This window comes from Tachypleus tridentatus, chromosome 4 (genome assembly GCF_004210375.1).
Source record: "Tachypleus tridentatus isolate NWPU-2018 chromosome 4, ASM421037v1, whole genome shotgun sequence".
Classification (NCBI taxonomy): domain Eukaryota; kingdom Metazoa; phylum Arthropoda; class Merostomata; order Xiphosura; family Limulidae; genus Tachypleus; species Tachypleus tridentatus.
The window spans coordinates 85,564,681-85,580,773 of NC_134828.1; the positions used below are offsets into that span (position 1 = coordinate 85,564,681).

The 16,093-nt window shown below is 34.4% G+C and overlaps 2 long non-coding RNA genes across 4 annotated transcripts in view; one reads left to right on the plus strand and one right to left on the minus strand.

Moving 5' to 3' along the window:
• LOC143249613 (uncharacterized) overlaps nt 1–5,383 on the minus strand; it is a 94,829-nt gene extending 89,446 nt beyond the window's left edge. For all 3 annotated transcript variants that reach the window (XR_013027861.1, XR_013027863.1, XR_013027862.1), the window contains exon 1: nt 4,937–5,383. This is a non-coding gene — a long non-coding RNA (uncharacterized LOC143249613). The remainder of the gene's footprint in view (nt 1–4,936) is intronic.
• Nucleotides 974–15,140, plus strand: LOC143249614 (uncharacterized). Its single transcript, XR_013027864.1, has 3 exons — nt 974–1,134; nt 8,070–8,168; nt 14,280–15,140. It is a non-coding gene; the product is annotated as an uncharacterized LOC143249614 (long non-coding RNA).
• Nucleotides 15,141–16,093: the final 953 nt, after the last annotated feature.

A 16,093-nucleotide genomic window follows, 5' to 3' on the forward strand; every position in this document is an offset into this window, starting at 1 on the left:
GAGAAACATTTCACATGTAGAAAATGCCAAAAATATAAAACTAACGTATAGATAAAAATGAACAAATTTATACGATTAAATAACTCACTTAACATAAGACCCTGAGCCAGAATCTCAGTTAAGATCACATTTATTTCGATTTTAAATGTTAAGCCACGTATAAAAATGTTTACACTTTATTAACCTACACACACACACACACAAATATCATAACCTGACAGATATACTTAGGATCAAGTAAACAAATGGTTCTGGAACTTATATTTCTATGCGGAGCTTCCATCCATTAAATATCAGTTGCTGAAAGCCACAGAGAGAACTGAATATTAACTAAAATATTCAGTGCAGATACAATATACCTAACAAAATTAACGTATGCTGGTTTTTATGTCTTCTTTGGTAATCTATTGTAATAATTTTGTAATCAGAGGGAACTTTATATATATATATATTTCTTTTTTATATATAATTACAAATTAGGATCTAATTATCCCGTAATCTGTGTAAATAAATATTTGTGCGTATATAACAGGCAAAGACCTAAATCGAGAAATGTAGTCAATGGCAGGACGATGCTGTCATTCTTGTGTTATGAGGCATTGATGACAATCCGCCGATTACAATATCGCCTGATTACATCAGTCAACTTTTTACTGAGGTTTGAATTAACAACATTGGGCGAGAAATGATCAAGACATACCGCGCAATGTTGTTAATGCCTGGCAATTGACTGAAGTATTGTTTTTTATCGGACTTGAAACAGCATCGTCCAAAATAAGTAGCCAGTGTTAGTGGCTGGGCATTTTCAGCAATGCCCAAGATTTGTTTGTTTATGTGAAGTTAAGTACAAAGCTACGCAATGAGCTATCTATGCTCTTCCCACGAAGAGTATCGAAAAGCGGCTTCTAGCGGTGTGATTATGCACTAATCCCGCTGTGCCTGTTGGAGGTTGATGCTTAAGAGCAGAGAGAAATTACAGCATTGTCTCTCCTTTGACTTTAGCCGCATTTCTGCTATTGTCTGTAAAACTCCCCCAAGTGGCACAGCGGAATGTCGATACCCGTGGTGGGCAGAGCAGAGATAACCCATTGTGTAGCTTTGTGGTTAATTCCAATCAAAGAATCAGTCAGTAAGGTATGTATACATGTAAATATATATAGATATTGTATATAGTGTTTTTAGTTGTTATTCTTTAAGGTACGTAGACACGGTCACGTTTATTGTATTTTAACATATATACGGGTGTGTGTGTGTATGTATGTACATATCAGCTTATTACATACACAGAATAAAGTTTTGAAACTTTAAAGTACAAATCAAGTACTCCAAATTATATATATTCCACATATTTTTCTGAGTAATTCGCACTTCACTTACACGGAAGCTAAAACCACATAGTTTCTCATGTATTTTACTATAGATGTTGCTATGGTCCAGCACATATTTATTATAAACAATTTGGTTGCAAGGTTTTTCAATTTCAATCAGTTACGTTATTGAAGGTAGTATGTAAATTTACTTCGAAAATTGTTTCATCAGTCTCAAGATAATCAAGTCTTTCAACATATCAGTTCTCGCTCGAAATTCGTGAAGTATTAATAATACGACATTTAGAGTACGGCGAAACTGATCGAAAATAAAGCTACTTTCTATATGGTAATAAGGTTCTCTAGGTAAAAAATAGGGCTTAAAATACCCAAAGCGATAAAATAAGATTGAAGCATTATTCCAAAGACTGTAAACAAGCTCGAACACGTGGTATCCCATAATCAATAGCAAAGTGTCATGTTTTGTACAGATGGTATGCTCCGATGTTATGCTCTAACACAGCAAGTGTAGGAAACATGACCAGATTTAACTTGACTTGATTTTTTTTTAAGGAAAACACACATAATTGACACTCACAGGAAATGTTGTGCATAGAAAAACAATACATTGTAACAAATTTAATTCTGGTTTCCTTAAAGACTGCCTTTTTCCATGAACTTCCTACAACACAACCTGATTTATTACCAAATATATACCTGGTATTAGCTGGGACAAGAACAGCAGGATGCTCAACTCATGTTGCTCTTTTAAAGCTTCTGGGATTCCAATGTCACCAGGACGCATCCTTAACATTTTTAAGCATTGGAAATATTCTGATTTTAAAAGATTTTTCTAACATTTCGTGAGAATACCATTCTCTGATTGACATAATCGTAAACCAAGATAAGTCACTAAACCTGACGTTCTTATACAGCGCTTTTTGCTTCTTTCACTCAGATTTCACATCTATTAATTAGATGTACGAACTATATCAGGAGGTAGATTTAAACTGTATAAGTCACAAGAATCACACGTACGATGTAAACGCACATCAAGTGCTGATATCAAACTCCAACTATTGATTCTTCCTCGTTTGTACGGTTATAAAAACCTAATCAACTGATCTCTGAGTAGTGTTTAAACTTGCTAGTTCATGTATTTCAACTATTAACACTGTGATAGCAGCCATGTCCTGATAAAACAAAAGATTCGTTAGCTTATTGGGCACATAACAGACAACGTATGTTCCGTGTAGCTATTCTGTCATAGGTAACGACATAAGTTTGTTTGTTTTGGATATTTGTGCAGATCTCCGCAAGAGAGTCATGTATTTGCCTGGCTTTTCTTTATTTTGAACTGATACACTAGACTAGAGGAAAAATAGCTAGTTAACAACACCAACCACAAATTAATGAGTTACGTTAATTGAATACTGGGATATGACTGTCACCTTTTAAAAACATTCCTGGTCCCAAAGCGACGAGTACGATACTGTAGTAACGCTACGTGAGCCATGCACCGTCGGGTTTACTGTTCGACACGTTAACTACTAATATTTACCGTGCTCAATGAAATAATTCTCCTCTCTTTATCATGTGAATTGATATATGTTATTTTTTAAAATTATTTCACAAGTAATTAGTAGGTGAATATACTGTGATGTACAAAAATTATATACACGTCAATATCCACTAACTGGGGAACTATGTGATTGTATGGACTTGTTGTATACGTCTTTATATTTGTGCAAATTTGTTATCTAAATCCGATGTAGGTGATTTTGGGTCCATATTGACACCCCAGTCATTTACAAAAGGGAATATTGTTAACCTGTAAGAAAGGTTATGGCATTTATTAACAGTGCTTTATAATAGTGATTCCCACATGCTGGTGCAGGATTGTGTCAACGCAGATACGTGCCTTGGCACCATTCATTTATTTAATTTACAGAAACTTCCTCCATCACTCAATACTTCAACGGGTAGATAAATGCCACGGGTTGACTTCTGGCTAGAGAGATGAGATGTCACTGCCCTTTCCCAGGAAATATCGTCGTTTAACAAACAGCAAAGTGATGCAAAGACCGGAAATCATGAATTCCAAAGACGGGTATTCATAACATAGCGAACGGCTTCAGTAAGAAAGTATCAGTACGTCCATGTAAATGGTATCCCTTAATGCTTTATAGTCCTGGTATCATTGTCAAAGTTCGAAGGCCGATCATCTCAGAAAGCTTCTCCATCAAGAAAGTGATTGCTAGAAAGTTCCACATGTTCCAATCAACTGTGAGAAAGATATTTCACAAAAATTTTCCTCTTGTGAAAAAGCATAAGTCACAAATGTACAAGCTGCTCCCAAGCGAAATATTAACAGCAGAAAACTGTACTAAAGTACCTTCCACGTGGGATTTGATAGTTTGTAGTAACACTGGACGAGATCTAGATCCATTTGAACGACTGTGGCAGTAAACGAACGATTTGCAATCAGTCTTTAGATGATTAATAATTTCAACATGGTATGGAAAATACATAGAAGATTTTCGTTAGGTTCTATATTTCCGTAATTTTCTCCTGTAATGGAATATTTAATCCTTATAGTTCGACTTTGCTTTACTATAGTAACTATATCAGGGTAACTTATTAACAATTATTATACAATTAGAAATATTTACAGCGCATGGTCAAAACGTCAAGAAGGTTCAGCAACAGGGATGAAATCTCAAATCATACGTTTAATTCTACATCATCGTTTCCATAAACCATTAAATCTTTTCACTTTCCCGACATATACGTCAAGTAACCCGACAGCACACCCCTTGAATTTCTGTGCATTTGGTTTGGTAAATCAGGGTTATCGAGGTGGACGTCCACATACAGGGTACATTTTTGGAAATTTGGAAAGTTTTCAAGACTTCTGGTCTTAGGCTGATTTCATTGTTCTTCCAAAAGCTTGTTACTTCGGGTTTGTTTTGTTTTTTATTTTTGCGCAAAGCTAGCCGTCCCTAAATGAGCAGTGTTTATGTGTCACTTATTTAACTCTACATAAATAATATTGTTTCAAAGTAATAAACAATTAAATTTGCGTATTCACGTGAAACGTGTTCGTTATTCAAACAATTCTTACACATGCCCCCTTTTGTGTATTACCACTTTACTCTCCCAAAGTAAAAGTAATGTGAGAGTGGGCTTGCGTTGTACTAAATGCGTTTTTTTCTTGACGCTTGGCTGCTGTTAATCACGAATCTACACGATACACTATATGTGCTCTTTCATTCCCTGTAGAAAAACCCGATTTGTAGTATAATAAGCCTGCTTATTCATAGCTGAACCACTGAATGAGTTCTTTGCTAAGAAATCTAATTTTAATATCTCATTTTAAAATAAGAAATCTTGTTTGTAAACTGTATTTCATTTATCATTAACTCGAAAGACAAATTACTACATTTAGACAAAAATATTTTAAAGAAACAACTATGAATACCTTTTTTATTTCGCTTAGATATTTCAATTATTCTTCAGACAATACATAATACTTATTGGCTTTAAGAACCTTTATCTTTTGCTATGTTCTTTCCTCTACTTATTTAAGCTATGTAGAACGTTTCAAAAGAAAATGTTTGATTTCTTACCGAAATAAGGCTGATAGAATATCTGATAAAAATGATGTACACTGGAAGCTTGAGACGAGTGTAGTTGGACGTTAAATCTGCTTATTATCACGGAAAGTTTGCTAACGGTATAAAAAAATCATCCTTTGCTGGTTCGCGTACTTTAGAAATAAAAGTTGACCTTTAGGCACGTGTTACACAGTTATAAGTTTTATGTGATTACGATTTCGTTCACCTTTACTGTAAGAACGCTACACGTGTGTTTCCAAGCAGGAAGAAGCCAAAATTACGTTGTTCAACTTTCATCAAACGGGATCATTCTACCAGAACGAGGCCCGAGGATTTCGATTTCACGGGGGTCCTGATAAAATCTTAGCCAATTTCAGGGTTGAACTCGCTCCACCCTTCCGTCTAGCTCTGACTGAATACAGATAGAAGCAGCGTCTCTTCACAGAACACCAGACCCTCTTAAACCCACTCATCAAAAAGGAGACCACGTAATCTATAACATAGTTGAGTGCAGCAGTGAAAAGGAAAATAAACACACAGACAGATCGCTTACTGACGAGGAAGTAGGCCCTTTTCTAAGACTAAATAACATTGTTCGGGCCACTAGACTTCTAGGTCGTCTAATAGTATATTTCTACACCCAAAGTAAAGTCAATTGGTCGTAAAGCACAATACGAGAAATTCCTCTAGGACACCTGAAAGCCTAGTGTTCGATTTTTTGACATATATATCTTTGTAGGTATATAGCACATACCAAATTTTTCTAAAACTCTGTATCTTAAATGCATCTAGGGATCATCTACAATCTTATATTTGAATTAAATATGAATTAAAGAAAACAGAACATTTTAATCAGTGATGTCGAGTAAACCCACTTGTAGAGAAAAATATATATGTAAAAACGGCTCGTTTGGGTTGAGAAAATATTTTACGTAGAGGAGCGAACAACGTTTCGACCTCCTTTGTGAACCTGACGATGACCGAAGAAGGTCGAAACGTTGTTCGCTCCTCTACGTAAAATATTTTCTTAACCCAAACGAGTCGTTTTTACATATATACAGAACATTTTGTATTACACTGTATTATACTGTAATACTGTTAGTTTTTCTTTAGACTGTTTTATAACAAATTATTCCCTAGATGAAACCAGTATTTTTTGTTCTTCAGTTGGACTTGAAACAATAAGGAAGACGTGTGATAAAAAAAATTACGAAAATATGGAGCCCCCCGCTAGTGCAGCAGTATGTCTCCGGATTTACAACGCTACAATTAGGGGTTCGATTCCCCTCGGTGGGCTGAGCAGATAGCCCTTTGTGGCTTTGCTATATGGAAAAACACACACACGCGAAAATATAAATACTAACTAGTATTTCTGCATACATAGCTAATTATCTTTAAAAATATTTTGTTTACCATTTTATTTCGAGGTTCTATTTTCTTTTCCAGATTGATTCTAGTGTTAAGTATATGTTCATAAGATCTGTTTACGATACTCCAGATTTTTATATACGTGATATTTTCTGCATGGATAACCGACATTATATGGGTTTGCCCCTTAGGTAATAGTACTCTAGGACACGTGTGGAAGATTTTTGTTGTTTTGAATTAAGCACAAAGCTACACAACGGGCTATTTGTGCTCTGCCAACCATGGGTATCGAAACCCTGTTTTTGCGTTGTAAGTCCGCAGACATACCGCTGTGCCACTGGGGGGGGCTCGTGTGGAAGAAATATATTTCTTGGGAATAACCTCTATTCAAATAATACACTACAAATAGAAATGTATTTTAGAAAGGTCAGTTCAAAATCTTTCTAAACTGCAAAAAATAAACAAACAAAAATATTACATTTATTTTCCTTAAGAAACATATCACTTTTTTTGACCATACTAAATGTATTAATAAACATATCACTTTTTGGCCATACTCCATGGCCATGTATTAAGTTGTTGTTGTTATTTTTTGAATTAAGCACAAAGCTACACAATGGGCTATCTGTGCTCTGCCCACCACTGTTATCGAAACCCGGTTTTTAGCGTTGTATGTCCACAGACATACCGCTGAGCCACTGGGGGGGGGGAAATGTATTAAGAAACATATCACTTTTTGGCAATACTAAAAGTATTATTTTGATTCCACATAATTTTCTAAAGAAAGAAAGAAAAACAACATGCCTTTATGTGATAGATGTTTAAAATAGAAATAAAAACACCTTATTTGGAAGTTAATTCACCTAAAAACTCCTTTGTTCTAGATAAATAAACTTTAAATCTAAGAATTTCTAAATAGAATAATCTTAGTAATCTGCTTTGATCAGATTAATATCTCTCTACCTGATTGTCTGACTTTTCGACGAACATAAGAAATTTACATATACTAGATTCTAGAAGACGGGTAAGTCGTAACTGAATCCGTAAAAACGACAGAAACGTTAGCTCTTAGAGACAGAACTGATTATCGGATAAAATTTTCTTGCTAAACAAGTGGCAACTGTTGATGCCTACACCTGCTCAGCATCTAAAAATAAGATCGTAAATGTTCCATTATATTGAAGTAGTACCAAAACCTTGATTTAATATCGCCCTTAAAACTATCGCTTCTGGTAAAAGTTACAAAACTTCTTTAAAACTAAGAAACTATGCTGTCAAACGATCAATTTAAAATACTAACACGATGTTTCCGTTAAGAAGTATACAGTTTGTTTGTTTTTGAATTTCGCACAAAGATACACGAGGGCTATCTGCGCTAGCCGTCCCTAATTTAGCAGTGTAAAACTAGAAGGAAAGCAGCTAGTCACCACTACCCACCGTCAACTCTTGGGCTACTCTTTTACCAACGAATAGTGGAATGTACGACCACAGTATAATGCCCCCACGGCTGAAAGGGCGAACATATTTGGTGCGACGGGGATTCGAGCTCGTGATGTCTGATTACGAATCAAACGCCTTAACACATCTGACCATGACGGGCCAAGAGAAGTACACAGAACAAAGCACTCTCTAAAGATGCATTGTGACGAACGACAGCCTTCTGGACCAGAGTATAGAGTCAATAATATAATTAGAGTTTCCAGTTACCATACTGTCACATAAAGCTTGAAAAAAGGTTTTTCATAACTTATTTTGTTTTTCAAATATTTTCCTATAGTGTCACGTCTTTACGGCTTTCTGTATTTCGAAATTCCTAACACTCCAGTTTTGTTATGCAGTTGATTGATGAGGTGAAAATTTTGAAAGAAAAACAAACGTAAGTTACTTTGAGTTATACTTTCTATACAGAGTAAACGTTCTCTAAAATTTGTGCCTTTATGCTGATAATTTTATGCACCAAACAAATGAACAACATTGTTTTGAGTGAACGTTGTAGACGTAGTTCTTAAACGAATAGTTTTTTTTATCTGAAATAATTCTTGAACTTACAAATTATAAAAACGTCCTTGCTCACCTTCACTCACGTTCGAATGCATTGTGAGGCTTAATGTTCGAGTAACTTTAAATGTCTTTTAAGTTAAGTCGCTCTAGCAAATTAACACCAAACACCTATACATTTTTGTTATCAGAAAGTGACTTTTGTAAATTAACATCAAACACCCTTATAGTTTTATCGTCAGAAAGTGGCTCTAGTAAACTAACACCAAACATTCTCGTAGTTTTGTTGTCGGAAAGTGGTTCTTATAAATTAACAAGAAACAACCACGTAGTTTTGTTATCAGAAAATGACTTCAGTAAAGCAATACAAAGCATCTATGAAACTTTGTGTTAGACAGCGGATAGAGCAAATTAACAGCAAACCAAAAGTATGTGACGTTTTGTTATCAGATAGCTGATCCAATAAAGTGATCGAAACACCTATATTGTTTTATGTAAGAAAATTGATTCAGTAAATTAACAGTAAACCAAATATAAATGTAATTTGGTTGCAAAATTGTAGCTCCAATAAACAAACATCAAATACCCAGTAGTTTTGCTGTCATAATGTAGCTTCACTAAAGCAAACACCATTGTATCGAAAAGTAGCTTTAGTAAACACTCATGTAGTTTTGTCATTAAAAAGTGAATTCAGTAAACTGACTCCAAAAATCACAAAAGTAATTTTATATCGGCAAGTAAACTAATAAACAAACATCAACGAAAATTTGTGTAGGACAGTGGATCCATTAAACCAATATCAAACCAAACATTCATGTGGTGTTGACAGCGTTTAGCATCTCATAAAATTAGGCCCGGCATGGCCAAGTGTGTTAAGGCGTTCGATTCGTAATCCGAGGGTCGCGGGTTTGAATCCCCGTCGCACCAAACATGCTCGCTCTTTCAGCCGTGGGGGCGTTATAATGTTACGGTCAATCCCACTGTTCGTTGGTAAAAGAGTAGCCTAAGAGTTAGCGGTGGATGGTGATGACTAGCTGCCTTCCTTCTAATCTTACACTACTAAATTAGGGACGGCTAGCGCAGATAGCCCTGGAGTAGCTTTATGCGAAATTCAAAAAAACTTACTAACAAATAATCATAAAATTAACGAACTTCAAATGAAAAGCAGTTGGTACAAAGATGAAATTATACATTTCTTATCTGCATTTTCATTGTTTGGAACTATTTTATCCGGCCTAATAAGTCCTGCTACAGGCCTATTCGGCACTTAATATTGCAGGTGTAGTGTGGTTAATATAGTTTTAGTTGCTTTCACACATAAAATCCTAGGAATGAAAATGTGTGAAAGTAAACGCGTCTTTCTTAGTTTTTAACTTTAAAACCATGTGATATAAGTAACTATTTTAATAATTCTTTTGCTCATGCAGGGGCTTTACTTAATACATAATGTTAGTAAATGTTTCACTATAATGTCTACTTAACTAAACTACTGAAGTGACATTATTTGTTCTGAGTTAAGTCTTCCTCTAAGGATGCAGTTTGATTTAACTATTAAAAACTCTTTCATTTACTTACTCACTTAAGCCCTTATTTAAGTTGTCAATAGTAATATTCCTTGCAGCTTTTCTTAAATGTAAATGTCCAATAAGTTACAAGCATTTTGATAGCTTTTTCTTCGATTAAACAGCACACAGAGAACTTACAAGAAGTTATGTTAGCTGACAGGGCTAAAATGAAGATGTTAAACGCCACAAGGGGGCAAAGTCAGGCGTCAAACCTTTTGCTATCTCGTGAAATTTATCACCTCTAGCGACCGAGAGGTGATATTTGCGCTGAACTAATCACAGAAGGTGGGTGAAAGAGTACAGATTTCGAATCGCATGTCTAATATTGATTTCAATGACTTATTGCACCAGCCTAGTAAGTGGCACACGTAAATCACATTTTTCTCTTTTTTTTTCCACCTTCCCACGACTTACGTTGTATTTAAAACTCATTATTCATGTTTGCTTCTACGGAAGATCAGACGTACGTTGTAAATTGTATATGGTGTAATATGCATGTAGTCTTAGCACAGATTAGTGAACGTGTGATACGGGGCGTATATAATTGTTTTTCACCTGTAGCCTTACTGAATTAAGGTTCCATAGTTCAAAACTTGTTTCGACGTTAAATTACGAGTTGCATTGCTTAAAGACTGTAATAAGATATGTACACCTTGTCAAATAAACTGCTACTAATAACACAGGCCTGCGATGGTTTTATTGTCTTGAAATCTTTACATGTTCCACGGTTATTTCCGTACACTGAATTCAATAATGATATCTGTTTTTTTTTTTCCATTATGAACAAACTTTTCACAAAATGTCAAATGTACTTTTGCAAAAGCGAATCGTTTTCATTGAAATAAAGTCCAATTTTTTGTGCTTAAAATATTTAGTACCACTGTCTAGAGATTTCTCCAGAACAGTAGTGAGTGAGAGATAATCGATCGTTCGAGGCCTATAAATTTATCACTGGCCCATCGATCGGATAAAAAATCAGAAATAATAATTTAAATATTATATTTTAGATAAAATAGCAATTATAAATACCGTTAGTTAAATACAGACTAAAACGACAGTATAAAATTATTTTTAATTTAAAGAAATATTAATTCATCCTGAAACTATTGAATAAACTTTGTTAATTTAGGTTAAAATATGTTATCTGTATTCTTAATCTTCAAAGGATTGTTTGTTTGTTTTGGAATTTCGCACAAAGCTACTCGAGGGCTATCTGTGCTAGCCATCCCTAATTTAGCAGTGTATGACTAGAGGGAAGGCAGCTAGTCATCACCACCCACCGCCAACTCTTGGGCTACTCTTTTACCAACGAATAGTGGGATTGACCGTAACATTATACGACCCCACGGCTGGGAGGGCGAGCACGTTTAGCGCGACGCGGGCGCGAATCTTCAAAGGAACAAATGGAAAATATCCGCTAGAGGTAAACTAGTTTCTTAAATAAAGTATTTAATTTACGTGAGTGATTTTAAAAGACAACAAATTTTCTTTGAACTTAGTAGCCTTAAAAACTCTTTATAAAGTTTACTTTCTTTGTCACACATAAAGTAGATGTATATAACAGTTTGTTTGTTTTTGAATTTCGCATAAAGCTACTCGAGGGCTATCTGTGCTAGGCATCCCTAATTTAGCAGTGTAAGACTAGAGAGAAGGCAGCTAGCCATCACCATCCATCGCCAACTCTTGGGCTACTCTTTTACCAACGAATAGTGGGATTGACTGTCACATTTTAACGCTCCCATGTCTGGGAGGGGGAGCATGTTTGGCGCGACGGGAATGCGAACCCGCGATCCTCAGATTACGAGTCGCACGCCTTAACACACTTGTCCATGCTTGGCTGGTATATAATAGGACCAACCGATAAGCTTCAGCTTTCTTGTTGTTAACTTATTACGTTTTATAGTAACCCACCCCAGCATGGCCAGGTGATTAAGGCGCTCGACTCGTAATTCGAGGGTTGCAGGTTCGAATCCCCGTCGCATCAAATATGCTCGCTCTTTCAGCCGTGGGGGCGTTATAAAGTAACGGTTAATCCCACTATTCGTTGATAAAAGAGTAGCCCACGAGTTGACGGTGGGTGGTGATGGCTAGCTGCTTTCCGTCTAGTCTTACACTGCTAAATTAGGGACGGCTAGCGCAGATAGCTCGTGAGTAGCTTTGCGCGAAATTCAAAAAACAAACAATCTTAGGTTTTGAAAAATTTTTTTGGGAATAATTATATATGTATTTTTATAAAGACTGTTCAGCATTATGATTTATCTCAGAACTGTGTTTGCTTCAAATAAATGATAACTGAAGATTTAAAGTTGTTTTAGGTAATCCTCCTATCGTTGATTAATTAATTTTAATATGAGAAGAGCGAACCTAATTATCTTTTGTTATGATTAATCTGAGAAAATGGAAACAAATTAAATTATGTTTAATCTGAGAAGAATGGCTCTAATTCGATTTTTTTATATTTAATATGAAAAGATTGGATCCAATAACATTTTATGATATCTTTTGATAATTTTAAGAAAATGATCCAAACGTTTTTTAACCAAATCTGCTGTTATTTTCTAAAGTTTACATGCAATGGGTGGATTCCAATAGTTATTCTACGTCACATTAATTCGTACAGTTCCTAAGTTTTACCGAGATAATCGCACATTTGAAGACTATGGAGTTGCATGAGATACATAACAGTAAGGTATACTATAGAAGATCTTAGCTTTCCTAGGAAACAGCTTTAGTTCATTTCGATTAAAGCATTATAAACATACTCGGCTCAAAATTTCCATAGGTATTATATACTAAAATATTGCAAGCACATATTCCGGATATGAAAGAAATCCGCTTATCGAATCTTAGGGCTAAAAATAATCTCTACTGAGGAAAACATTTTTTCTTCATATTTTTGATACATATATTTCTTTCATATCCAACATTCACATTTGTAAATAAAATAATACTTTCGAGATTTATCAAATTTTGTTAGCGACGACTATATTTCGACTTTAGAACTGGAGGCCATAACTTATCCATAAGAACTATACCTTGCGTAGATCTTAAAAATAAACATAATAAGATAGCGTGGATGATATACGGCTAGACCAACTGATGTGGGCCGTTCATAATTTGCTGCGAGTGGTTACTGATTATGTACCTTTTCTTTTATCAATACTGGTCTTAATGATTCCGTGAAAATGGCTAAAATTGCATCCAAATTATAAAAGACTGCTTTCTCACGTGACGGAAATTCATATCCAACCTCTGTTCTTTTGGTTTTTTTTCTTTGTCTTCAACATCTGGCTAGCGCGCAGGATCCTGTTCATCCAAGCCTACTCGATGCCGTAGGCAAGGTTAGGCTATGCCGAAAGTGCGGTTATTTGTTTGCTTCTATGATGGTTTCGAAATTTGTTGTAGGTGCCATTTAAACACTAACCCCGATAATCACCCGTAGTTATCTTCTCTCTGTTAGCTGAGTTACTGGTTCTGGATTAGTTAATTTTGTTAACTTATTGTTGTAAACTCAATTTTAACCAAACGAAGTGTTAAAGTTTTCAGTTTTTACAAATATAATTAAAACACCTCCTGTTATCTACCTATGTTTGCTTCTCTCTCTTTTTTTTCGAGAATTGAGTTAAACAGTTGTGTTTAAAACTTAGCGGAGTTACTTTAAGATAAAAAATGGATGAAAATGTGGTTAACGGTGTCTTTAAGTCTTTGTTGTTGTTGTTTTCATTCAGAACAATTAAAACACTTAGCTCACGAGCTATAATAATATTTTGCATATCATCTAATTATTCGAAGGAAGATTCCCCTTAATTGGTTTTGAAACAAAAGCACACACATTCATTTAATATCCATACAACCTTTAGAAACAGTTTAGAAACCGCTTTAGTTTCCTATTTGATAAAGTATACTACAAATTTCCTAAACGTAGTATTATCTTGTAATGTAAAATAAAAATTAGAAAGTTAGCGTTATAAGAATAATTTGAAAAAGTTATAAGCAGTGAGATGGGAATTGCTCTTGCACGAGACCCCTAAAACAATAACAACTAAACTACAGAATCTACAGTTACATTAAGTAGAGTATGCTGGGAGATGTGTAATATATTTGGAAAATCAGAAATAAGGTGGGCATTTAAGAACTGGTTAAAGTCAATTTTAATCACAATCACTCTTTGAGTAACAGTACATGAAAGTCGACTTATAGATAGTAAATCATAAGACAGTTGAACATTGCTTTGCGAAGAACTGGAGAAACACATTTAATTTAGAAATACTATATCTTCGAAACATTTCTATGTACGAGTATAATGTTAAACAACACAGTTATGTTTTTTGGTCATGTACCTCAATATGTATAAAATAAGAATTTGGGATGTAAATCTAGAAGTCAACATTGAGTGCAATAATAGTGTGTGTGTTTTCTTATAGAAAAGCCACATCGGGCTATCTGCTGAGGTCACCGAGAGGAATCGAGCCCCTGATTTTAGCGTTGTAAATCCGTAGACTTACCGCTGTACTAGCGGTGGGCTGCGATAACAAAAACTACTCAGAAACCAGGGATGAAGCAGAGATTCGACCAAAGCCAATCAAAAATTTTTTAACCATTTGTCTTCCATTTAGAATCAATACGATAAAACTATCATTATACGGTCACTAAATAAAAATAGGTTTAAAAGATTTAATCCCATGTAGTACGAACTATATAAGCGTTATCGATGTTTCTTTGTTTTTCATGTTGAATTTAGTACAAAATACCTGCCACATAATCTTAAAATGGTTGACTAGTTTTCAGTACAACTTAAAGTTAAATATGATATTTAAGAACCCTCGCTTGAGTCACTAATCTGTGTCAGTCTTAATTATTAGGGTTAACTTTCTTTTGCGAATTGTTTCTAGTTTAAGCACTATTGTTTTATTGAAATATTCTATAATCCACAGAAGCCACAGTGTTTGAAATATTTCAGGACATACAAATTTTGAAATACATGTTTGTTTGTTTTTATTGAAAGAAGCCTATCTTTAGGCTTGTAATGGGCAATGTGTACAAAAGCTTGAGAGATTAAAAAAATTGTAAACTAGCTAAAACTTGGAAATACATATTAGTTGTTAAGCAGAAACTACACAATTGGCTGTCTGTATTGTACACACCAAAAGTATCAAAACTCGCATTTTAAATGATAAAGCCTTCAGATTTACCACTAAGCCACTAGGTGAAACTGATTAGCATGAAAGAAATTTGCAGATTTTTAAGAAGCGTTAACTTCTTATCACTGTTTTTTTTTTATGAAATGGAGGAAATTTGTCACTGAAAAAACATTGCAAAATTACGTTCTAATTTATTTATCCTGGATTTTCTTGTTCAGCAGACAACGGAGAAACTAGGTTCTGATATGCTTTAGGAATGTCTTGTCTAGGAAAGATATGAGAAATTTGTTTTCAAATAGTTCTGTAACTTTTTGTTCATAACAAATCTAAGAAATTACGTTTCGAATTATCTTGTGAATTTTTCGTTTAAGAAGCATAGAATAAATTACGTTTCAAATTTTTCTGATAATTTATTGATCAGAACACACAAGAAATTACGTTTTGATTTATTCTGATAATTTATTGTTCAGAACACACAAGAAATTTTGTTTTGATTTATTTTTGAAATCTTTTATCCCAGGAGGAAGAGAATCAACTAAGTTGCTTTCTCTGAGAATTTCTTTCTTTACAAAACACTAAAGAAATTATTTTTGGATTTTGTATGTTGTATAAACAAAATATTCACAGAACAAATCCGTTCGACTTTTACATTTTACTACAGATTTTACAGTGAGACTATAAGTAAGAGTTACCTGAGAAAAAATGTCTTGTTGAGAAGATGTAAGTTACGAAGTTTCATTTTCTTGTATTCTATTTTTCGTCAGGAGTAATAGATACGTTTAGAAAATTCTGTGTATGGTTGGTTTAGGAATTGTTTTCATTGCTATAGTTCCTCATTCCATAAAGATGTATATGATGGGTATTTTTACGTGATCAAAAACCTTTAATTAAAAGTCTTCAAACTTATTTTTATGGGTTTGTTTTTAAACAAATGAGAATTTCCAATAAAGAAGAAAAATTTTACTTCATTCATCCAACCATTTCAAATACGTAATCGCATATAAAAATGGATAATGCCTTATAACTCCATCACCTTTTTCAACCTTTCTACACTATAGATGCAATTTTATGGATATATATACCGTAAAAGAAATTCT